The 26,145-nt window shown below is 34.9% G+C and overlaps 1 protein-coding gene across 2 annotated transcripts in view; it reads right to left on the minus strand.

The window, feature by feature from the left end:
* LOC134535038 (uncharacterized) overlaps positions 1-26,145 on the minus strand; it is a 373,285-nt gene that overhangs the window by 31,642 nt on the left and 315,498 nt on the right. The gene's annotated exons all lie outside the window — the stretch shown is intronic.

Genomic DNA, 26,145 nt, shown 5'->3' on the forward strand with positions numbered 1-26,145 from the left:
GAGATGATTTGGTAATGTGCAGGTACAGGTAATGCAGTAACATTAGAGCAAATCTGATATGAACTTGATTTATTATTTCTGAGAAATAATTTATTACTTCCCGAAATAAAACTAACAGACTTGTGGGAAATTTATGGTCTTAAATCGTAACATGTCATTTATTGGTGTACACTACGGAGGTGATATTACAAAATTAAATAAAGTTAATCAATTGACCACACTTCGGGGTATGCTGGTGCACTGGATGGGTTGTATCAGTAAGATTCCGGATACTTGGTAAACGATTCTTCGTCCAAGTTACTCACTCCTTCGTTGCTGATTACTAACATGAATTTTTAAAACATGAAAAAAATAATATATACTGGCCGGGGTCTTGATTTAAAATATTTTGGCGCTTATAATTATCGGAGTAACGACTTTCACAGTATGGTATGTAGGGTTCGACTCCTCTCGTATATGTGGTACAAAATTTTTTTGTTGGTAGCGAGTTATACATGTGTAAGCTAATTTTCTGCTCTGGTTCAGTGATGTATACTTTGAAGTGGTTCCAGCAAGTACTTTACGTATGCTGGATTACGATTTCACTGGAGTTTTACGTGAAATGGGTTGGAAGGCTAGTGACGTGATGTATGCATGTCTTGAGCAAACATGTGACTGTCGCAGCATTCTGCTAGCTTGCAACTCCCGCGCGAGGGGTCAATGTTCAATTGCGGGTGACGGTAGGCGTGTCTCGATCGTGTAGTCTCTGCCTCTATCCTTGAGAATTTTTTTTTTTTTGAGGTTGACGTGCTTGAATTTATGTACTTTTGACTACTCGCACGTGAATAAGTTTGAATTCGTGTGCATTGTAAGATATTTTTCTACATGAGGTAAGAAAAATACATAGATGCTACATTGACTGAGATAGGTATCGAACACATGGTTCTTACCCTATGAGTGACTAGCACTTGTTTGACCTATCTCCACTAACCCTCGTTTACTTTGTGATATAGATGGGACATGGTTGTTTTCAGACAGATGATGGTTAAAATGACTTGGACAAAGTGTCCTTTGTAGAAATTACTATGTGTGGTAATTATTTTAGTCGAAGAGATAATTTAATAAAACACGTAAAATTAATGTGAAGGTTTTTTATGTGTAAACAAATCATTGATAGGATGGATTTGAATGTAGAACAGGCAGTATACCACATCTCTTGAAGAACACTGTATGGTATATATAATGAAAGACTCTTGGGCTCAAGAAACTAAACTATATGTGGAAAGGATGATGCGGTTCCTAAGATTAAATGAAAGGAACTTTGATGTTTTTTTTTCTATATACTAAGATGATTTAATTGAGTTTGTGATGATGGGTTGACCGATTAAATAATAAAACTGGGACTCATAGGCTTTTATAGATAATGGGAATGGAGCTCACAAGATCATAGATTGTGGTACATCTCTGACACCTGAAATGAGGAAACGATATCATAATATGAGTGATATTGATGCAACTCATGATAATATTGATGACAGCTATGATGATTTACATCTGTGACAGTGACACGGACGCGGATATTTTAAGACAAATAATATTATTAATATAGAAAAGATGGAAGCCGTAGCACGCCGATCGTGACGAGAAACAAATATTGAAGGATGATGATGGTTTTGGGAAGACTGAAACTAATGAAGGTATCAAGACTGTGAAAAGTGAGAATACATTCAAGCCTATATTTAGCAGATCCTCCATACTTTGTATAAATGGTGGACTCCTGAAAAGGAAGCATACAGGCGATGAAGACACTTCGACATCAAGGTTATTGAGTTCTTGCAGTAATCTGGGTGAAGACGATTTCTTCTACGGTGATTGCTACAGTGACTCTGAGTCTGTTTACAAAGGCATAGACTGTGATGCAGAACCTAAAGCTGACAAGATCGAAGAATGTGGTGGTGTTCTGAGACCGAAGCTATGGAAACGTCGTGTTATAATAAATAAATATGATCAAGCTTGTGATGATCGCTGGCTCGATGATGAAAGTAACCCTGAGGTTGATGTTAAAACGGAAGACACCAGAGATCATAATATTTATAATAAACAAGCAATGAAGATGGTGGCAGAAGAGATTGATTCCACATCATGGAAAGATCCAAAAATATTGGTTGACCGGCTAAGACTGATGGTGGCATCTGTTCGTAGAGGGAACTACTCGCATATCGTGGAAGTAACAACCATACTTAAAGAACTTCGGAACGCTAGCTACATACAATAATCTTTTGATTAACTGTCATGTGTGTACCAATGAAAAATAAAATGAATTATTTATATTTTAAAAAAGTATGATTTATTTCTTGTATCCTGATTTCCAAATAAGCCTGTGTTTCCGCTACTGTATGTGTGATCATTTCGTTTCCTGTGTGTACTGTGTGTACGTTCCGTTTTCCTGTATGTACGTTCCGTTTACTGTGTGTACTGTGTGTACGTTCCGTTTCCTGTGTGTACATTTCGTTTTCATGTTTGTACATTTCGTTTTCCTGTGTGTACATTTCGTTTTCCTGTGTGTACATTTCGTTTTCCTGTTTGTACATTTCGTTTTCCTGTTTGTACATTTCGTATTCCTGTTTGTACATTTCGTTTTCCTGTTTGTACATTTTATTTTCCTTGTGTACATTTCGTTTTCCTGTTTGTACATTTCGTTTTCATGTTTGTACATTTCGTTTTCCTGTTTGTACATTTTGTTTTCCTGTTTGTACATTTCGTTTTCCTGTGTGTACATTTCGTTTTCCTGTGTGTACATTTCGTTTTCCTGTGTGTACATCCCGTTTCCTGTGTGTACTGTGTGTACGTTCCATTTTCCTGTGTGTACGTTCCGTTTCCTGTGTGTACTGTATGTACGTTCCGTTTTCCTGTGTGTACGTTCCGTTTACTGTGTGTACTGTGTGTATGTTCCATTTCCTGTGTGTACATTTCGTTTTCCAGTGTGTACGTCCAGTTTCCTGTGTGTACTGAGTGTACGTTCAGTTTCCTGTGTGTAGATTACGTTTTCCTGTGTGTACTGTGTGTACATTGCGTGCTGGAGCCGAGTAGACTTGTATCCATGTAGCTTCATAGACATGTAGTTTTGTAGCCATGCGGTCTTTTAGTCATGCAGTCTCTCAGCCGTGTATAAATCGGATCCAGCTAGATCCTTTTAGACTCGTAGCCTTGTAGCCTCGTAGTCTCTTAGACTCGTAGCATTGTAGCCCAATATCATTGGAGCTGTTGAAAGAAAAGGTAGTTGGAGCATTTGGAGCTGTTGGAGCCATTTGGAGGCTGTTGGAGCATTTGGAGGCTGTTGGAGCATTTGGAGCTAAGAAGTAGTCGTTGCACGTCTATGCAAAGTTAAATGTTTATAAGTTTGCTGGCTTTCGCAAGTGATTCTGTAGTAGGATAGAAATTGTGTAATAAATATTATGTTTGTAAAAGACTTTGTGGTGTTTTATTTCTCGAACCTTACGCTTTTCTGGTATTTAAATTAAATTTATTTTAGCTTCGTCCAGGATCGTGCCAAGGACCTTAGACGACCTAATTAATCAGTATATTGTTTGCAAATTTATTTAATGAATTTTTAACTTTTTCCTGAAGTTTTAGTTTAATTATTACGAAAATTCCAAGATGTTGGTCTTTATGTCAGATAGGATGATGGTAGTAGAGGATTTAAAGTCTCTTAAGAATGTTGAACATGGTTTATTGAAATTATTATTTTTTTTCATAAAATTAAACATTATTGCATTGTTCGAGTATCGAACCAAGGACTGGAGCGGATCGAATCAATATGTAAGTTAATGAGTTAATTTTTTGATGAATTTTGAACTTTTTCCCGAATATCTAGCTACATTATTACACGATTTCAAGATGGCTGCCGAATTTCAAGATGGCGGGGGCTCCTCGGTAATAAATGATTACTGCACTCTAGCGGGTTAGAATAAGACGAGTACACACACAAGATGGAGTACTCCAGCAGGTGGTAGCTCCTGGTAGCATGTACTGAACATAAAATGATGGATCCATGATGGTCGTCAAGGTCAAAGTCAAATAACAAGGTCAAGGTCAAATTCCAAGGTCAAGGGCCAATTTCAAGGTCAAGGTCAAATTTCAAGGTCAAGGTCAAAGTTTAAGGTGAACAGTTGAGGACAAAGGTATGGTGACCTGATAATTATACAAACATGGTATCAGCACACTCTAGCGGACGAAAACAAGATGGTGGTCTCCAGCAGGTGATTTCAAGATGGCGGACATGATGTCATACCAGTTGACGATATATACCTTGGTATTGTTGGTGGTAGATCAGTCTAGGTAGCTTTCATGGAGGAAGGATAGATCGTTTACTCTCGCCGGGAATCGAACCAAGGACGTACATCGATATAATCAAACAGAATTAAAATACGTTAATTTTTTGATGAATTTTGGAATTTTTTTCATTAAAATCGGATAATAAATAAAGATTTTCAAGATGGCATCCAAATTTCAAGATGGCGGACATGATGTCATACTAGGTGAAGATATGCATACTTTGACATGAGTGGTAGGGGTAAGTCAGTCTGCCTGCAGCCACCATTGAGGAAGGAGCCTGTCGCCATTTTTATTTATTTTTGACCTCGTCGGGTTCGAACCGAGGACTCTGAGCTCCGTGTCTAAAAAGTACAATTTTTTAAAAAAAATATTAAAATTTTTATTAATTTAATTTTTTGAAAAATTTTAAAAAAATTTCATTTAAATCGGATAATAAATAAAAAAGTTAAAGATGGCGGACGTAACGGAAATTGCAACGGTGACGTCATAATCCAAAATGGCGGATCCAAGATGGCGGAAAGTTCGAGAAAACAAAATGATGTCATCCAAGATGTCGGATCCAAGATGGCGGATCCAAAATGGCCACCGGGGTCAAGGTCAAGGTCAAAGCTCCCCACAAGTGGCTTAGAGCGGCATGACCTTGGGGGAATTTAAGCCACTATGGGGACATTTCTAACTGCTGGAATTTTTGAGGACTAAAACGGGAAATTTTCCCTCGGATCGGGAATTTTTCCCTCGAAAACGGGAATTTTTTTCTTAAAACGGGACATTTTGAGTCATTTTGAGTCAATTTTGAGGAATTTTGAGTCAAAAATGGCCGCCGTGACGTCACAATCCAAGATGGCGGTCGGCTCCACGGGCTCCACAGCCAGAAGCCAGTGCCAGAAGCCCCTATTATATACTACTTTTAAACCAATCGCAAGTTGCCTTGACGAACTTAAAAATAATAATAATTGGAATAACCACCCATCACCGTAAAGACAGAAGTTTATGACGAGGTACCAACTTCTAAGAAGAGAAAATAAGAACCAGCTCGAGAAGGAGAGGACTTCACGAGAACCGAGTTCATGTACAAGAAAATATAACGGAAACATGGACACAAGGTTAATGCAATGGTCCGACCATACCCGAGATCTTTCACTAGTTGGAATAATGACATGACCAACGGAGTATACTTAAAACACAATAAGTGGTTCCTCTGCACTAATTAAACATATTTTTTTATTAGAAAATATCATTTGTATAGAGGATTACAAAACCTATATAACTCCAGGGCTGTAAAAATTGAAGTTTCGCAATGATCCTAAAGGTTATTGTTATGAATATTTTATAGAGTACAAAAAATCGTTAAAGCCAAATCACGCAACTTTCCACTTAAACGATATATAAAGTGACATAAAGACAAAGATCATGAAACAGCTGTTATTCTTGCTTGTCTCTTCAGTAATCTTGCAGTACCTGGTGAAAGTTTAAAAAAAATCATAAAGTACTCAGAACTTTTACAATGTGTGCTGAGATGACCTAAAAAAACTATTTTATCGTCTGCTGCTGACTTCGTTCAGTGCAGGACACTATTCGCACATAAACGAAATAGTTTCCATTCTGTACGTCGAACCGGAATCGCACGCGAACTTCACGCTCCTGCAGGACAGAAATACTTTCGACGCAAAATTGTGCGTGGTTTTGATGGTTTATTCTAGGCAGACCTTGAAATTATACCGATGCCAAAATGAATTAAGGCTCAAGTACCTACATGTTGATGCTCATTTATGTTATAGCCAGTTCGCTTGGGCCAAACCCTGTGAAATCGAAGAATGTAACCAAGGCTTATGTCATAATCCAAGATGGCGGATGGTTTTGTCAAAAAAACACACGGAATCCAAAATGGCGTAAAGTTATATCAAACAATATGGCGGCTGTGACATAATTACTCAAAATTGCGGAAAGTTCTAGAATAGGTACCAAATGGCGACTGTGATGTGAAAATCCAAAATAGCGTAATCCAAAATGGCGGCCTGGGTCAAGGTCGTGGAAGAATTATGCTGGGCAAGGGTATATGTATATGTAAAGGTATCAAATATGGTCGCAGTGACGTAACAATCCAAGATGGCAGACACCAACAACCACCCACCGGCACCAGTATCCGGAGGAGCTCTTTATATACTACCGTTAGCTATTACCTATATACTACCGTCATATTAAGTTTACTTTTATGGTACACAAATATTGTAAATGACAGATTCCAGGTATAGAACGTTTACAAGATTCGCTTTGATGTAGATACTTGGGAAAAAAACCTATTCAAGGTTACCGCGAAGTCCTTGAAAACATCGTCGGAGAAAGCGATGACCGCTGCCTAGCAACGATGCTTGTTTCGTTGGTTCCATGAAATAAAAAAGTCAAAAGAAACATACTGTCTTTCAGGTTATGAAGTTGAGCAAAGGGCTGGCAAAACTTTTTTTTTAATTTGGGCGCCCAAGTTTGATGATGAAGGAACATGACAAAGGAAATTAATGAATGGGCTATCTAAGTACAATGTCTAGGATTAGATGGACTCCGTAACATTTTGAAGGAGATACATATATGTTAGGTTATTGGTGTATTGTTACAAAAATACTGACAATACAAAAAAATTCATGGGTAATTCTGGTCCCGCAAAAAATATGACAGAAACATCATCGTGTGACTCTTGGAAACAACCTACAAGCTACAGTCGCGGTCGCTTAAGTTGTAATTTGTCTAATCTCATAATTGTTCTGTCCATCTCATAACTGATTTTTATTATTGAAGTTTGTTACAAGTTGTAAGAGGAAAAATGGCATATATACTAAGTTATTAAAAAACCACTTAGCGCAGGTATTTTCTTTCCTTTATGCGCTTAAAATTTTTATGACATTCAAACGTCCAAACGTCAATCTATAAATCCCACATTGAATCAGTATGAACAGGAATTCCCTGCGAAATTAAATTTTTACTTTTCTTTGTAGATTGGTAGAAGTTGTTTATAAACCTTTCGTATAAAACCCACTTTTCAAGTTAATTACTATCGGTTGGGGAGAAAAAAAAAACAATATATTTTTGAGCCAGAGAGGTAAAATGAAACAATTAGAGAAAAACAAATATTGGCGAAACCCTCCCTATAGTTTTTCTTACTCACTCTAAAAAATATTTGGGAAAATAAATACGATGCTTTTTATCCTTTGAAATGACGTATCAAAACATACAAAATCGATTTCAATGAAACCTGAAGAACATTAAAAAAATTATGATAATTAATGGCAAGATTTTCTATTTTGTAAACAGTAGCAATGCTTGTAAGAAGATTTTGTGCAGTCTACATTTTATAGAAACTTTTTAAAAGAGAAAATCCGTGATACTTAGAGGAAAAAAATGGCGTCCAATGTATGCTCCAACGTTTCGTCAAGGCATGGTGAGGGAGCAAATCCTATGACACAGACTACAATCACTTTTTCTATTAGGTATAGGTACGAGCATAGCCAAGGCAATTTAAAGCGAATAAAAAAATTGGTTGTAATTAAATCACATTTATCCATAGACCACATAATATTACAAAGCGGAAAAAATATTCGAGAGGAGAAGTATACGCAGGAGTAGTAATACAAATTAAATTCCTGTGTTTAATTCACAAGAAAGGAGTACACTAGTCAAAATCACGATGCATACACTCTGGAAAAATTCACTTTATACAGATGTAAAGAACGCAGTGAGATTACAAATAATTACAATCTTGCCACTCAGGGAAACAATTAAAAAATATGCGCACTTCTTGCATGACGAATACAAACTCAGTCAGGGTCCTAACGTGAACGCTAGAATATTTGACGTTCAGACGAAAATTGGTTTTGCAGTCAACATGATGATTATTTCAAACCATGTTGGCGGACAGAGATAACAAACCAGTCATGAAAAAAAAAGAAAAATAATTATTACACACAACAGGCGTATCGCCCAGATGATAATCAGCCAGGCAAAGCATTTCTTATGAAATAAAACGAACAAGAACAAGTTAACTTTAGAGGCAAACAACATTTCTGGAAGTGAAAACAGAAACAAATTTGACCAAATTTATTAAAAATACGTCACGCCAAAAAAAATGTGAGAGAGAATAATGTTTAAACATCTAAGCTCGGTAACAAGCAAGTGTGTTTTCAGGTTAGAAATAGACTAATAATACGAAACTGGGACAAGAAATTTAATGTAGATATCTTTTGAAAAATGTTGAACGACAAAAATGCATTTGAAGAAAAAAAGTAAAATTTTCCTCCTTTTTAAAACCAAACTATAATTCTGTAAAACAATATTGTATTTACATTTCTCAAGACTAGATGAACGACAAGAGTAACGAAGGCGTCGCATGTAAATGCTTCAACGCTGAACCTGTGACATTTCCCCCTAGAACGGAATTATCATCACCAGCGTTTTTGAGGTGATACTTCTTTAGGTGCTTTGAGGATGAAATTTAGGTATGCACAAGAAAAGCAACGAAAATTAAACATGTTGAAAGTCCAAAGCTCATGCATGCAGAAACTGCTATTGCCACGGGTAGATATCGTCAGGATGGTGGATCCACGTGTGGCAACAGGCACCCGTAAATATTTACTTTCTCGAACATCGGGGGATGTGCTGGGTGTATTGGTGTACCAGAGGAAACTTTATGTAAGTGAAACTATCCTGGAATACATTTCATAACTTGAACATCGGTAACAAGATATAATTGCAACTTTAAAAAATACCCATAATTTATTAGCCAGGAAAATTGTGTTGAAGAAATTATGTCGGCAAAGATATTCACCATTTTGTTTATTCCCCATTACATTAAGATCTCAGCGCTATCTTTAAAGTATTTGTTCAAACTAAAAGTTGTAGTCCAGCAGATTTATTAAAACAAATAATAACCTGAAACATTTTAGTTCACATATTATAACACCAAGTTTATGTATGAACATGTTTTTCTTCAAACGACAAAAATCAGTCTTTAAACATTTCTTAAACAAACTAACTTATTATTGGGCTGTTTCAACATTTAAAGTTAACAGTATAAATGTCATCCCTGTTAACAATTTCTTGTGTCTCTACAGCATGACGAGCGCCGCGCTTTCTCTACATTTCAGAGTTAACCAAGGATTGTCCAAATGGTAATGCGTGTTCTTTATGTTGTCATTATATACTTTTTATGAATATAAGTTGCAACATAAAAGTATTACAGGATAGTTTTACTATTATAATGTTTAGTATATCCCCCGATGTTCGCGAAAGTATTCATGTATACGGATGAATCATGCGTGTCCACGATCTTTTTGATCTTTCCGATACTTTCAAGGGTGGCAGCATCGCGTTAACACATTTACGTTCCACCCAACATCGTTTTCATTCACAAAATTATTCTTACTACCGAGAGCTGTGTGTGACATTGAATTTTGTGCATTTGTTGATGGAAATTACTGCCAAAAGTCAATTTGAATCTGTTCACAATATCTGCCTTGGCTGTGTTACTAAGCGATGCTGCAACTCGAGGAATATATATATAGTGGTAAATGTAACAGAAATATTAAAACCACCTCCGTAACAGACAACACACTAACAGAACCAATACTCGGACAGACTATCTCGCTGCCGAACTCTTAAGTTATTCTTTGAAATTTCAGAACTTACGAGCCTAAAAGTTATTATTAGTATTGCGGATGCTTGTCTTACGTTTTTTTTTCGCATGAGAGGAAGGTGCAAATATAGTGTGTTGGTTCTGAAGGTGGTAAGGTTGAGCTGGGGATCTTTAAGGTTTCACAAAGTTATTAGGAATGAACAGAAACAAGGTGTGGTTCCGTCTGAATATAATCACGTCCAATTTATTAAAGGAAAATTTATAACAGATCTTAAAGAAATATATTAACATACAATATCAATTACGTACTTAAACAGCTCTCAGGTATATTCAGAAATAAGAAATAAAAATATGGGTCGACCCGACATTAAATTATAAAAAGTTTTCATTTAAAAAAAATACATAAATCAATAAAAAAAATACAAATATGTTTAAACCATCCCAGTATTCTGAAAGTTCAGTAATGATGTTTATCTAATGAACTTCGTCTGACGGCGTAATTTAAGAAAGTTCAGAAAAAGGTTAATAGATACAGTAGCACCGGAGGTTGGGGCTTCGTTTCCCGGAGATCCATCGGGAAAATGATGCCAGGGAGCCGGTGTATTGTAGAGGAAGGGTGATGAAAATGCCAATTCGGCGTCCGGTTCTCGGACCCTGTCTGCGAACAGTCCGAATCAAAACTGATCAGAACTAGAACAAAGACAGTATAAACTGGGCAGAGAATGCCCGCAAACGTTAAGGGGAGCATGGGGAAAGTCGCGGATCATAACTCACCAGACAGGGAAGTTGGCTTCTATTTTCCGATGCGTCGCCAGCCAGGAACTGGATCCCGCGAATACGCGGCTGAGCGCGGACGTTTCCACCATTTCAAGAGAAATAATTTAAAGAAAACTAACTATTACACTTTGTACTATGCAGACAGACTAAACTACTTAAAAAAAGATTACAGGTATAGCATCCCTTATTTAATGGACTACATCGTCGGTGGCGGCCGGATGGAAGTCTTGCAGTGTCTCGTCGACTCGCCGATAATCGCAAATGGTCCGTCTGCAGTCGCGACGCGAAGTGTCTCGCGAAGAACCGCGTCTCGTAATTAAAAGTAAATGTTCAATCAAAAGTGGAGGGGGGGACTGGGAGTCCGGACAGAAAGGTTCTGAAGTTCCCCGAGTGGGCGTTATAAAAAACTCTGACTTAGATGTCTCGAAGTTGGTAGCACTGGCCGACTATAGCGCTACCTGTTGAGGAGTGTCTGAAATAAAAAAGAATCGACTCGCCCAAGGCGTCTGCTCTAACCTGGGGATAAGGGCGAAGTCTAGTGCTGCACTCTGGCGGCCTACAGTGGTCAAGAGGGAGGAAGTTAGCAAGCTCGCCCACATGTGTTGCGGGCGTGAGCTCCATGGGCTCGCCACAAGAGAATAAGTTACTAAGTCCGCCGCTAGATGTTGTGTGTGGTCCATCTTGGCACACACCTTTTTAATGCCAGTCGTCCTTGGAAGTCGGTATCTGCCTGGCGAGGTGTACGACCGGTCAATGATCTGGAGCTGAATTCTTAGAACCGGGATGGGAGGGGGTGGGCAAAAGTGCAACGACACTGGGAACGAGCGTCCATGACGTGCCTTTCGGGGAGTGAACCTAAGACGTATGCGTGACGGTAAAGGCTACGGTCAGCTCGTCTCTGAGAAATGGTAACAACTCGTCCATAGCTGTTGTATGCTGTTTTATTCATGAAGTGAAGTAATATTACAGGCCTGGGACGTGCCTACAAGCGAGGGAAATGTTAAACCGGCTGCCAACGAAGTCTTAGATTTGCAAAAGCTCAGATACGTCTCTGGGAAAAGGTGCCTCGGTCCACTGGCACAAAGTTTAACTAAGGGGAGTACACCAGCCTAACAAAGAGTAAATCACCCAAAGAAACCAAATTATAAAGAGAAATATAATTTACAAAAATAATTTAAAATTATATAAAATTAGAAGAAAAAAAACGTGTCGAAATACTAAATTTCCGGCACAAGGTGGAGAGGGTGAATTGTTAATAAATTACCTTGAAGTTACTAAATGGATGGTTTTTAACCTATATGCACGATTACGTACCCAAAGAATAAACGGTGATTTCATCTGGAAGATTGCAACTGGATGTGAAACACGTACTTCTGAATCAATGCCGAAGTATTATGAGTCGCATTGGAATTTAGGTGTGGTCAATGAACCATATCTCTGCTCATAATAAAGACTCACTATTGAGGTTCTAAGAGGCATATAGAGAGAGAGTGAAAAAAAAAAGTTGTTTGCAAAGTCGGTTTACGGACGATAATTTTACGTGATAACGTCATAAGAAAACATCGATGAAAAATTGCATCCTTTTTTCATTTTCAAATATTATTTACAGTTTTTGCAAATTTAATTAAAATAATTTGTTTAAATATAATCACGAACATTTATTATATAAATAAACTGAAATAAAATCATTGTCAATAAATTGTTAATTTGAAATGACGAAATTGGACAAATAAAAAAAATTTTTAAATTGCTGCTATTAAAAAGCCCATCTTAACCTGTTCGATATTAGAGAAGATTTTCTCGCACGGTAGTTGGCTGGTTCAACTTGTCATTTTAGACACATTGTTATGACATGTGTAAGGTTAAACATTAATTTTTAATCTTACATTAATAGCTAAGCACGATCATTTTTTTCATTGAATACTAAATAAAAGCAGTTGACTTTTTATACGATCGTTGATATGAGATAATAATTTTTTAGTCAAAATTGTAACATAACCTATTATTACTGCACTCGCCAACCGATGCTACTAATTTTTTAACAATCAAAGAACAAATGTATGAGATTATATCGCTAATCAAATTCTTAAAATGCAAGAATTAATTACCTTTTTTGCAGCATTTTTTGTTGTAATAAACAATGGAAACCACATTAACATTTCACTTCACTTTATAAACAGTTGACAAAACAGTTCACGTGTAGGTTGTGTGCTGCCGCTGTCTCTCTTCTACTCGGACGCATCGGCCGATGGAGTGGAAGAGAGATAGATGCGTCACAAGCCGAACGCTTAGGCCGATTGTGCCTCTCTATCGCTTGTTCCGCGCTCTCGCTTGCACGCTCGGCTCAGGCGGAACGTGACAATGAGTCATGCTTTTTCGTTCGTGCAGCCGGCGTTCATCGATTTATAAGACGTTATCACGTCAAAAAAAATCTTTAAATGTGTTCTATCACCACTTCCTTGCCACGAAGAAACTGGCTACTAGGCGGCTAGAATCGTTATTCAAGACCATTCGTAATGAGAAATTTTCATAAACCGTAGATAATATTTGAAAGGAAAGTTATATTATTTATCTCTGCTTCCCATTCAGTAGCAAAGTCAGGCTAATAACTTAGAAAGACAGACAGACTAAATTGACGGGTGTACGATTATCTGTGTAAGTGAAGTTAATGTTTAATGAAGACTCACAAAAACACCATAAGTTCACCTTGCTATACAACTCACTCAAACATATCACAGCGACGAAAACATTCTGCAAATGAAACAGGATCATTACAGCTTTAGCTTCATTTATTACTGATATTCCCTCTCCCGCAATAAACAAATGTAAGACAAGTTTGTGTAATGTTATTGTGTGTTTGCTAACTGTTACGTATATTTTCCGCTCATTCACGCGAGTAAAAAAAGGCCTTTAAAACAATTTAATTGAACACGGAAGTTGTAGTCTAATGGAAGTAACAAAAGAAATATTTTTACAGCAGATCAAAATAATAAACCATTCTAAATTGGATGGTTCTGTAATCTTTCGTTAATACATCAAAACATCAAAAATCCACTAAACGAATTTTTTAATTGATGCAGTTGAGTGACTTTTGTTATAATTTTTCTCTGTCGGTATAAAGGCATGATTTATTACTTTTGAGTTTGGTAATAATAGCGAAAAATAAATATCTGTTGCTAATAATAATTTAATGAAACGTTGCTAACAAATTGAGATGTATGGAAATATATTTGTATCTTGGAGGTATTGAACACCATGTCATGAAATAGTAACTTTTAAGAAGAGCAATTTTCAGGTTTTTGTTTGAATTTCTATTATTTTCAATTTTTTTGCTTCATAAAATTTTAGCACACTATTCATGAACCTTTTTTACTAGACAAAAATAGTATTTTCTCTCGTCGTTGTCAGTCCAAGGATTCGTCTATGCTAACACTATTTTTCTGATTAATTAATTTTTCTGATAAATTTTTAACTTTTATGATTTTTGCTTGTTTTCTACGCGATTAAATTGAGTTTTCTAATAACATTCAGTGTTAATACCAATGTCGTGTGAATAAAAAAAATTCTTTAATGATTTAAACCAATAATACATAGAGTGAAAGTTGTGCATCACGGACATACTGCCAAACATATTTCATAATTAGCAGAACTTCCAGAGGAATCCGATCCCGTTTAAAATAAGGAACTGACCAAGTTGGCTTGTAAAATTAACCCCTTCCTCCCCGCAACCCACGAAGAGCGTTTGAAATGTTGGCCACTACCGCATTACACCCCCCACCACGACCGCAAAGCGCGCGCAGATAACCAGAAACGCCGCCGCAAGAGAGGATCCTCATAGCCGTGCGTCACGACGAGGAGGAATGGTATGCTTGCGGACGGGGAAGGGGTAGTCGAATGCAGCCGTTCCACGCGATGGCTGGCACTTAGTTCTTATTGCCGGCTGAACCTCCGTAGCCTCGCCGCGGTTGCCACACGGTAAAAAAATAAAATAAAAAATTGCGCGTGTTCTTATGTACACGCGGTAGAAGTTAATCATACTTGGCGTAATAGAAAATCTAAATTTTCGTGCAAGTAATTTATTGAAATAAAATAACAAAATAACGGGGATAATATTATAAATACGTTTGGTAAATTATAAATTGAATCAAATGAAAAAAATTGAAATGAAAACTCAGTATTCAATATTAACTTAAACACGTCTATAATATTAATTAGTTAATTTAGTACAATAATAGAGATAAGCTTTAATTAGAAATAAAAAAGTACTTTGTTTATTAATTTTAACAAATTATTAACTTATATTATATAACTTTATCACTTCTAATGCAAATAAATCGTACACATGGGAACATAAATTCACTCAAATAAATACACTTGAAAAAATCTATAAACATAATGTATATCATCAATATTCACAATAAATAAATGTTTTTAATGATATGGACCAGTTTTCAATATCAATTACTAAGTGTGAGATTTAAAAGGATGTATATAATTATTATTTATACTTAGCTTTTTTTCGTAATGAGAAAATGTCGTCGCGTGGTGCACGTGCATCGTAAATATTCACTCTCATATTTTATTATAAAGCGCCTAAAGAAGTTAAACTCAAAACATATGTAATCATGATCATATGAACCTACATACAAATTTACAAGTATGTATTTTTAACATATCATTTCCAAAAATCTATCAGTTATTAAAATGTTTACTTAAAATTCTTATATTATTTAAGATGATCGTTTCTATGATTATTTTGCTTGCGTAATATCGTGGGTTTACCAATGACTAGGATAACTTCAAAAATAAAACTACGTTTGTATATTTGCAAATGATTCGATGAAGGACTTAAACGTTTTTAAGGATGTTTTATTTTAAATTTTAGCTCAAAATAAATTATTTGTTTTAGTCTTTATCGAAAACTCTTTACTTTTAGACCAATTAAAATTTAAAAAAGTTATTTTTATAAATTATTTTTTTTATTTCTGTAAGAGGTTTTTACAGGGTTTTGAGAATACCAAATTAAGAGATTAATAATTTGTATATTAACACTAAAGAGTTTTAAGACAACTGCTACACAAAAAATGTTAATAAAAAACTGTTTAACCAAGTGATTTTACACTTCCAAGTCATTCTATTATTCTATTAAATAAACACTCGTTGATTTGATAAAAAATTTCCTTAGCAATAACACGAACTTAGTTCGAATCATGAGAAAAACATGAATATACAGAAGATTAATAATTTAGAATACTATCCCCTAAGGTTTTTTACGTCTCGCCGACAATGACGTCATCAAATACGGACAAATACAAGGTAGCTCATGAAAATATATCAACCGTGACCTACACAATTTACAAGAATAGACCTTGTACCATTTTTCAAAGCTCTGCCTTGCAATTTTACAAGTTATATCTTTGGCAACTTAGTTTTCAAGTATTTCCCTTTTAAAAAGTAGAAATATTTTTGAGGTGTATGTCTAGGAATCATCCCGAAATTTTCCTTAAGTGATTTTGGGGAAACTATTGAAAACCGAAATCATGATAGCCAGATCAGGATTCGAACACGGCTCTATTGAGATGCGTGTCCAGTGGCCAAACACCACGCCAACTAACTCCGCCGACACATTAAAAAATAAGTTTAAATTGCTGTAAGTTATCTTAATATGTAGTACACTGTTTTTGCAAACAGATTTTTAGGGTCATAAACGAGGAAATTATACTTTCACCCAACCCGATCAAGCCCCTCGCATAGTACGTTTTCGTCAGTAATGTGCCATCTTTTAAGGCGAGTTTACAGTTGAAAATTAGGAACCAGTCGTGTACTTAAGTGTATACTAATGGAATGGTTGACAATTGTCGTGTAGGAGTCATACGTCATGTGCAAATCTTATGTTGACTTAAGAATTAACAGAAATATTTATAATTTATATTTTTTCTTAAGAATTATGTATGGGAAACACCAATCATAACACAGAAAAACGTGCTTTTGGCGCGAAATTTTTCCTTCTGAAAAGCAAGTTATGATGGGTTTATGAAGAAAGGAGTATAAAATACATAATTATTAACATCATGTAAAGAACGAAATATACTTTAAACAAATTGTTAGAAATATTAAAAATATCGTTTTTAATAAGATCTTAATTTTTTTAATGATTTTGGAAATTAATTAATCTGATATTTTTTTATCATACGAGTACATAAAAATCTCTTTACAATTATTGAATATAGATTTTAACTGTACGTACATATTGTTTGTGGTGGCTTGGAATAGATAATATAGCATTACATGAAACATTATTTACATTTTAAAGTTAAATAGTTTTTATAATGATTTCTGTACGTATTCTAGGTTACGAGCTGAAATGTTAAAATTGCTAGGTTCAATCGTAGCCATGTGTCTGGTGAAATAAATGTGCAATTGGTTACATTGAACAAAAATAATCAATTGGCAGCGATTCATAACCGAGACTAATTTCAAAATGCAGAAGATACTTACAAACACAAAAAAATTTTAGCTTATAAAACATTGGCTAGAAATTAGAGGACTATTAATTCCATTATCTACGTAAAATTTACAGTATTAATTAACCGTGTGTATTTCTTAAGTTTTTCAATCGTAAACCTACAAACCTACATTTAGTTTTCTTACATCTCGGTAGATGGCATTGACAGGAAAGACTCTCCCATCACTTTACAGCCACACCTGTTTACTCCATCGTGAATTTAGAATGACCAAATTTTAGGGATGAAGCTAAGACAAACTCAAACGTTTGTATACGTGAACGGTACATTTTTTAACAACCACACGATTCAAAGAAACAATATAATATTTGGCATAAACGCCGTCTCAGAGTTTGCCGGCTGTTAAGAAGAACTAATATAGAGACAAAATCAAGATGGAAGGACTGAAAAGAGCGTTTTCGCGGCTATTCCAAAGTCATTAATTTGAAAAAGCAACACTTACATCACTAAAAATCTCTTAGAATATGTAAATTGAGTATATATTTTTTTAAATATTTGCGCGTCTAAAAGTTTCACCACTGTCGGAATGAAACTGGAGTGTCAGGAATGTTAGTTGTTAATTGCAATCAAGGGCGTACACAATTGGGGAGATGGAGGATGTTTCCCGTCTTTCCCCCTAAATCTTAAATAATATGCTTATCATTCCCACCAAAAAATGGAAAGAATTTGAAAGCAAAAAGCCGCCAAATTTTTGTCCCCCCCCCCCCCCCAAAAAAAAAAATATTGGAAATTAAATTCTTTGTACGCTTCTGGTTGAAATTGCAAATTTAATCTTGGCAAGGTTTGAAAAGATTATTTTCCTTGAGCAACGAGTTCATAGGAGTAAACTTTTGGCTATGTATGACTGCTTTTACTTCCATTGATTAAAATTTCAAATTCTAAAATTAACATTATGGTCCCTATCAACCAGGTGTTAACGTTCAAACTTTTGAAAAATCACGCTAGTTTAGTTGCAAACATACTTAGATTAACGTTGGAAACTTTTTAAAAAATATACACTTTACTGTGTAAGTACTCTGGTAAGCCTTTCACACATTTCACGAGAGGAGCACCCAAACTGCGAGAGTCGTTATGGAAAAAAAAAACAGAAAAACTTCCATTACAGCCCGGTTGTAAAATAAACAAAACTACCTCTTTTTTAGGTGAACTACTTAGGTGAATGTTTTTGGTCCTAATAGCGTAGGCGAGAGCCCGGCTTGTTTATTATAATGATAGAGATGGTTTTAGAATGAATAGTAGGTACGAACATTAAGTCTTCTAACAGAATCTCGAGTAGCTCGCATCTTTAAGGATAAATTTGTACATTTTATGAGTTTATGATTAACAAACAACTTTACGGTTTTAGTTATTTATAATTTATGTCACTCATAAACCCTTTTAGCTTTTTATAAGTTTTGTCACTCATTAACGCTTTTAGTTTTTTATTAGTTTTCCACTCATATCAATAAAACTAGCTTTTACTAGAAACTAGCTATCTTCAAACAAAAATTTTAGTAATTTTTTTTCTTTCCGTATATTTTTATGTATAATTTTTTGTTTGTTTTAACTTTTCTTTAATAATTAACTATTTCAGAAATAGAGCAGTAATGACATACTTGTACTTTTATTTGTATACAATGTTTTCAATTTACTTTAAAATTTTAATTTTAATTTAAGTAAGTACCTATCAAAATAACAACTTAAACAAAATGTTTCAAAGTGATTTTCAACACATTATTTCTTACATCTACATAGAGATTATTAACAAATGTTTTAGTAATGATGTTTTAAAGTAATTAATTAAAGCTGGCCGTAAAAAAATTTAAATATATTGAACATTTACAGCAAAACAAAGTTACTTGAAATAACAATTTATTTAAACATGCTTTCACTGCCAAATATACATAGTTATCTTCAGTGTGTTAAACAATTTTGATATGAAATGCTTATGTGGTATCCTAATATAATTTTTAAAATATTAAAGGCTATCGTTCATAAGCGTAAGTAAAATAAAGTTTTATGGAATGTTGTGTAAATAATAATTTAAATTTTTCCACGTAATATGACAAAATTTCTTAATTAAGTGATAACTGCTATTTTTTTATATGATTAAATAATTGCAGTAAAAAAAGTACTCTGATTTATTTAAAGTTTATGGTTAAAGTATAACTTAGTAATTATTTCATTAACCGCATCCAAATAAGCAAGTAAGTGGACTTTTTTCCTAAATGAACTACATAAAACGAACTACCTACTCACCGCACAGCAAGAACGATAAAGTGGAATAGACTTAACTACCGCCATGAATAAAACCTAATCCCTTACTTAATGGAGTTCTCAACGCTTCTTCATAACCTCGGTGGTCCTAATCTCAACGCGCCATATCTCAAGGACTTAACCGTTAAACCGGTCAGATATCTGAGGGTCTGGGCTGCCGCAAGACTTCGTAGTCTTGATAGCAGAGCGGCTCAAGAAACGCTTGCATCTCCCACCGCACTTCGTCGACAAGATTATATTCCGTCACTTTCACTCAAGAAGTGCAACTTAAATCTTAATTAGGTAAACGCAATACTAAAGGATGCCTTTGTCCTAATCATAAGAATACATATTTCATTTTTAGTAAATATTTCGTTGATTATGGATATTTTTAGAATTATTTGTATAGATTTGAGTAGATACATAATAGTACTTATTCACGAATTGAAACAGAAATATGTTTAGTACACAAAGTTTTATTACATTTTTCCCACTCAATAGATACTTAATGGGTAGTCGTGAAGAGTTTTATGTACTTACTATTTAATTTCCAAGTAACATGATAATTTTTTTCAAAAGTTCTGAAAATTTCATGGGAAATGTTGCGAAAACGATGTAAAGTTTTTATATAACAAGTGAACCTGTGTCAAAAGGTTTTTTGCAACCCAAGCAAAGATACCAAAGATTTTGTCTCCAAGGTAGCTTCGTGATGGCTATGTGGTAGTAACTGAAATGCCCATCGCCAACTCCGTAACCTGAAATGGACATTTAAACTCACCTAAAAATTCGTACTGACACAGTATTGTTCCTGCTACGCCCGATCGTCTTTCACATAGGCCCTACCCACATACTACAACCAAAAGTCTGAGAGTCTGTTCAGAATACAAGGTGATAAATGTCATGGAAATAATCGGTTTTGAAAATGATTTTCATTTCGGTTTAGATTTATTTGCTAGAAACTCTAAAAAAAAAAAAAAAACATTTTAATTTAAGATGTCCCGGTAAACCGCGAGTATGTAATCATAGAAAAAAAAATTATCTCTGAATTTCTGGGAAAAAAAAGTATTTTAAACAACTACGGACACAATATAAGGTAAAAATTAATTAGAGTATAAAAAAATAACTCGAATCAGGATAATGAAGTAAGTTATATCGGAAGTTTCACAAGAAATTTAAAAAAAAACGCGTGTGACTCAGTATATATGATAGAAGTGAAACCTCTTTGGAAATTCAAACCTTGAATGTTAAGTATATCGTAAGCGGTAAAACGGCAGAGAGAGAAAAATAGAGAAAGAAGACAAATTTTCTGAATAAAGATGAATCAACAAAATAATAACTCATTTGAAAATAACTTCTTAGGATATATTTAATTATTAATCAATCAATAATGATTAATTAACATTAACAGGTTCCACCCTGCCATGCTACAGGGATAGGCGGGTCATGGCGGTAGGGACCCGCATATCCCTGCAGCATGGCAGGGTTAAATCTGAGCCGCAAGCTGGAGAATAGGTTGCGAACGGTACAGAGAACTTGTCGGGCCCCGATGCTTGACCGGGCTCCACGTGGCGGCGTGCGGCTCAGGTTGAAACCTGCCATGCTGCAGGGATAGGCGGGTCACGGCGGTAGGGACCCGCCTGCGCCTGACGCCACCCAGACTTACTGGCATCTAGTAAGGGAGTATTTGGGTAGAGGGCAACACAGCGGGGTTTCAGCTTATTGTTGTGCACAGTGTCAGGGGCCATTTTCGCAAGAAAATAGTGTTCTTTCAATTACGTATTATTTTAATTACTTGTGTATATCAGTATTGTTAAACAGTGTTACATGAGTAATGTTTAAGCTGTGTAGCTAAATATTATTTTGGTGGTATAATGGTTTTCACGCTTTAGTTTGGCAGGGTAATTATTTGTCATAAACTATTATTTATATCACTAAATCACATATATTATTATAATGATGAGCCCACGAGCGTGAACATATGTTGAGTCCAATTAAGAATAGCTTGTTTAAAAAAATTTCAAATAAGAATATTTTTAACTAATTGTTACAAATCCCGTTCATGAAATATTGTTTTTATTTTCATAATGCAAAGAATTACCTTGGGGTAGGTCCATGCATTGAGTTTTAGCGTCGTGGAGTGGCGCACATGTTGTCATTGTTAATACATTTGATGGCAGAACATTATCAATGCCTCTGAATGGATTGCAGTATGTTTATGTAGCTTATTGGCAGAATCTGTTGCACAATACATCAATATTAAGGTGATATTTGCAGAACTACTAAATCTGTCTAGTCAATAGACGAATTCTCGATACAATCTAACCTTTACATAATTATATATTAAATTAAAAATAATTTATTATAATCAATCACAGTTTCGATATTTACTAAACCAATTTTCGTTATGGTATGAGTATTTCTACCGTGAATAATTTTTATTGTTAATTATCCAATATTGATTGATCAATAATTATTAATATCCAAAGCTGTTATATTAAAGTGAGTAATTATTTTGTTAATTCATGTTTAAATATTTCTAATTTAATCAAAATTCTTATAAACACTTGAAAAAGGAATAAAAGATAAATAACCCGCGCTGTCATATCTTCTTATTAAATTGTATAAATATATTTTTCTGAGTAATTCTAAGTAATATATTCAAGGGGTTTTAAGAAAATATCGAATTTTATTTACTTTTTAAAACAATTCTTATCCAAAACTTTTGTCAGGAACAATTTTTGTTCAAATGAACCACTACTGCCAGGAGTCAAATACACAGGAGTAGAATAAAAAAATTATTAATTTACGTATCATGTACACTTTTAAATCCGTTTTAACTTATTGTAAAACAATAAATTTTTGTTTACAACCTTTGCCTCAAGAATGTTTTGTAGGACCAAACTTTACTCCAAGGGGTGGAATAATTTGAGGTTGGAGGACAAAAATTTCATATCTCCCTTCCTAGGCACACCATCGAATCCAATCAAATTGTTTGCAAATCTTATAATTTTTATCTAAAACTTTGGTATGAAACCATTTTTGATACATCTAATCATTGCTGCAAAGCGTGCATAAAGAATTAAAATACAGAAATTATTTTTAATCTACCTTATTAATCACACAATAAAATCCGTTTGATTGTTTTTAAATAATATAATTTTTATGTAAAACTTTTGTCTGAAACTGTTTTTGATAAAATGAGCCGTTGCTGCAGGGGGTTGAAAAAACAAGGATAGAATTTTTTAAAAAATCTTAGTTTCCATATCCATGTACTCTTTTTAAATACGTTGTAGTTATTGAAAAACCATACATCTTCGCCTACAATTTTTTTCTGAAACAATATTTTAATTCGACCAACCATCAATGCAAGGGATGGAATAAACAGGGTTTTAAAGACAAAAAAATTAAAATCTTCTTTCCTAGCAACACTATCATATCCGTTAAAATTGTTTGTAAACTCTACAAATATGATCTAAAACTTTTGTCTGATAAAACCAACCATTGCAAAGGGTGGCTAAAGAGATGTTAAAATACAAAACAAAAATAATAACTCCCTGAGTAGGCACACCATTAAATGCTTTAAAATTGTTTGTTAATCTTATAATTTTATCTATAACTTTTATCCAAAACTATTTTTGATAATGCAAACCGTTATTGCAAGGGGTTTAAAAAAACCTGGGGTTGGAATAAGAAAATATAATAAATTAACTACTGGCAAAGTAAATGTCCACATAATACTACAGCAGTTAACTGACTTTATTTTTCTGTCTGGGAAACAACCTGAAATAAAAATTACACTTAGCTATCCGTTGCAGAAGAAATTGAAGCATATGGTTTTTATTTTTAGTAGTTATCATCAGTCCAACATGTTGGATTATAGCCTAAGAGCGCATGACAAATTATTTGTGGGTGTTTAAAGGCACTTAGATATTTTGTACAGAAAAATCTTAATACTATTCGAGTAGGAAATTAAAAGTCTTGGTGGCCATTGGTGGTATTAATTTTACTGAAAATAATGCACAACGAATAAAAAATAAACGTAAATTACTTATTTATTTATTATTAAAATGAGAATACAATCGTGGTTACGAAAATCCAGCTAGTTGGACAAAGGTATCCCAGCCGGAGCGGAAAAAGTTAGTTTTTTTTTGTTTTTTTTTTTTTAGGAAAATTACCTTTCCCATTTCAGTGCTTGTATTTTTACCTTGGAAGGAAGATGCGAACCACAGCAATATTTAACCCGCCTAGCTCGCTCCAGACACCCATTGTCATCATCACATTGCAGATCACATAATCGTTATTATAAACTATTATAAATTATAATTTGTGATTGCTCTTTATAACTAGACCTATGCTCCCTGGAAGTTCATCAAGGGGCCCACCTGGTCAGCTGTGTATATGTTTTAGTGAGGCGGGATGATAAGTGCGCCGCTCGCTGGTGCTTCTAGAGCGTTATCGTCTCTGGACTGGCGCGCAGACTTCTCGTCGAGCATAGGACAACGATGAAATTTCAGTGGTAACCATAAAATTATATGGCAGTGAAATAGGGATAATGCTAGACCCTTCAGAGCTTTCAAGTATCTATAACAGGTCTTTGATGCCTTAACAATGGTCTGAAAAAAAGTTTTTAAAAAATACAGTTTAAAAATTAAAACCTGGAATACAACCACTTATCCGTGTCTAGCGTATTCTTAAATTTTTCGTAAAAAGATACGCCACTTGGATACTTCGAGTGGTTTCTTTCGCGTATTTTTTTTTGAAGCCCTGAAAAAGGTACGTGTGCCCAGGTAGGCGGGGCCTTAAAATGGTCAAAAATATAAAAGAGTACATTATTAGAAATTACAGTAAATTTGCGGACTTTTTAACGAAGAATTTAACTGAAATAAACTGAAATAAACGAAGACATGTTCGTAAAATTAAAAAAAACTTAAACTTCGTAGAAACTACGTTGAATGTCAAATTTCGCGTGGACAAAAGAAGATTTTTCTCGCAGCAGAGTAAACCAGTTTTTGAATGTTTTGCTGATATACCAATAATATTCTTTTGGATTCGTGTTCCATGTAAGTGAACTCAGTGTATGTAAATTTACGATGATCTCTGTATAATATTAGCAAGCATTTTTTGTAAATTGAAGGTGAAAAATTTTAACAGTGTATTAAAACGGTTCAATTGCCCAAATATGCCAAAGAACACGAGCTATCAGCAAACGTCGCCTGGACAAAACGTTGGCTCGCGATGAAATGTTACGTTGTGCTGTGCGCTCTCGCGCCCCACTGCGCACTCTGTGCCTCTGGCGACCGCGATGACAGGCACAGCCGATGGCAGCGGCGATGGACGGATGACGTACATAATGCCCGGCACGCACTCGGTATGGGCGCACACAGAGGCCAGCGGTCACCAGTCTTTTCATGTGGCTGGACGCTCTTTCCACAACCCCCTCCCCCACCCCCTTCTTTTTCCAACCAACCCTTTAGTCGCGCAGTCCGACAGACGTGGAAGCGGATAAATGGCTTCCGCAGCCCTCTAAACAGCTCTCCTCGTTTCATTTTGTCCCTACCGCCAATTTATTCCCCCTTGCAATGGCGTTTATACCGCGTCAGAATGCCAAATGACGGGTAACTTTTACCATAACGCAACAAAAGTCAGTCAGAATGTCAAATGACGGGTAACTTTTACCATAACGCAACAAAAGTCATCACGAAAATTATGCTGAAAAACAATTACAATTAAAAATTTTATTTTCTCATATATATATATATATATATATATAAGTGTGTGTGTATGTGTGTGAATTCTTGGTAAAATTTTCGAACAACACAAAGTTGGTTCCAGCAAAACTAGATTAAAAAAGCGTATGTGTCTAAGGTGTTAAAAACGGAATCATTATTACGTTTCCCTGCTTTAATTTACAATAATTTACATAAAGTTAGAAGGAAGTACTAAATTTTGTTTTTCCGATGGTCTCTTAAGTAATTATGGGATGTAACAAGTATAATTGGGACATGAAATTTTTTTTTAATATTACTTTAAACACACAAAAGTTCAGCTGAAATCCTGTAATTCTATTAGAGGGCTTTAAAGTAAACTGAAACAAATTAAATTTAACTTTTGCCTACTGTGCATGTCTTTAGTTCCAGAACCACCTGTTCCTTATATTATCTCTGTCTTTTGAAAAAAAATTATATAAATAAACGTGTATTTTGATAAAACCTATTTGTGTTAACACCAAATAAATTATAATAAATATCTACTTTTGAAAAATGTCATGTAATGATAAGAAATAATTACGATTTTGACAGGCATTTTTTTTTTAAATTTTATTGAACTGGCTAAGCATCGTTTTGCGGAAGGTTTTAGGAACGCGCAAGTCTTGTTATAGCCAAAAAATTCAAATTTTCTTTCTCCCCCTAGGACATGCAAGACCGACAGAAGAGGGGGGAAAACATTCGTAACAAATCACAAAATAAAACCCACATGTTTGTACGGACACACAACCGAGCAAATAAAAACAAAAAAATAATAAAATAAGCGGGAAAGCAACGTTAAAAAAACTGTATATGAATTTGTAGCCCGTTCCCCGACAAGCCGACAATAACTTGGGAATGAAATCTGTGCGGCGGGCGTATGACGTGACCACGCGTTAGGGGGTGGTAAAAATAGAGGAAGGGGGTGGGG

The sequence above is a fragment of the Bacillus rossius genome, chromosome 1 (genome assembly GCF_032445375.1).
Source record: "Bacillus rossius redtenbacheri isolate Brsri chromosome 1, Brsri_v3, whole genome shotgun sequence".
In the NCBI taxonomy this organism is placed as follows: domain Eukaryota; kingdom Metazoa; phylum Arthropoda; class Insecta; order Phasmatodea; family Bacillidae; genus Bacillus; species Bacillus rossius.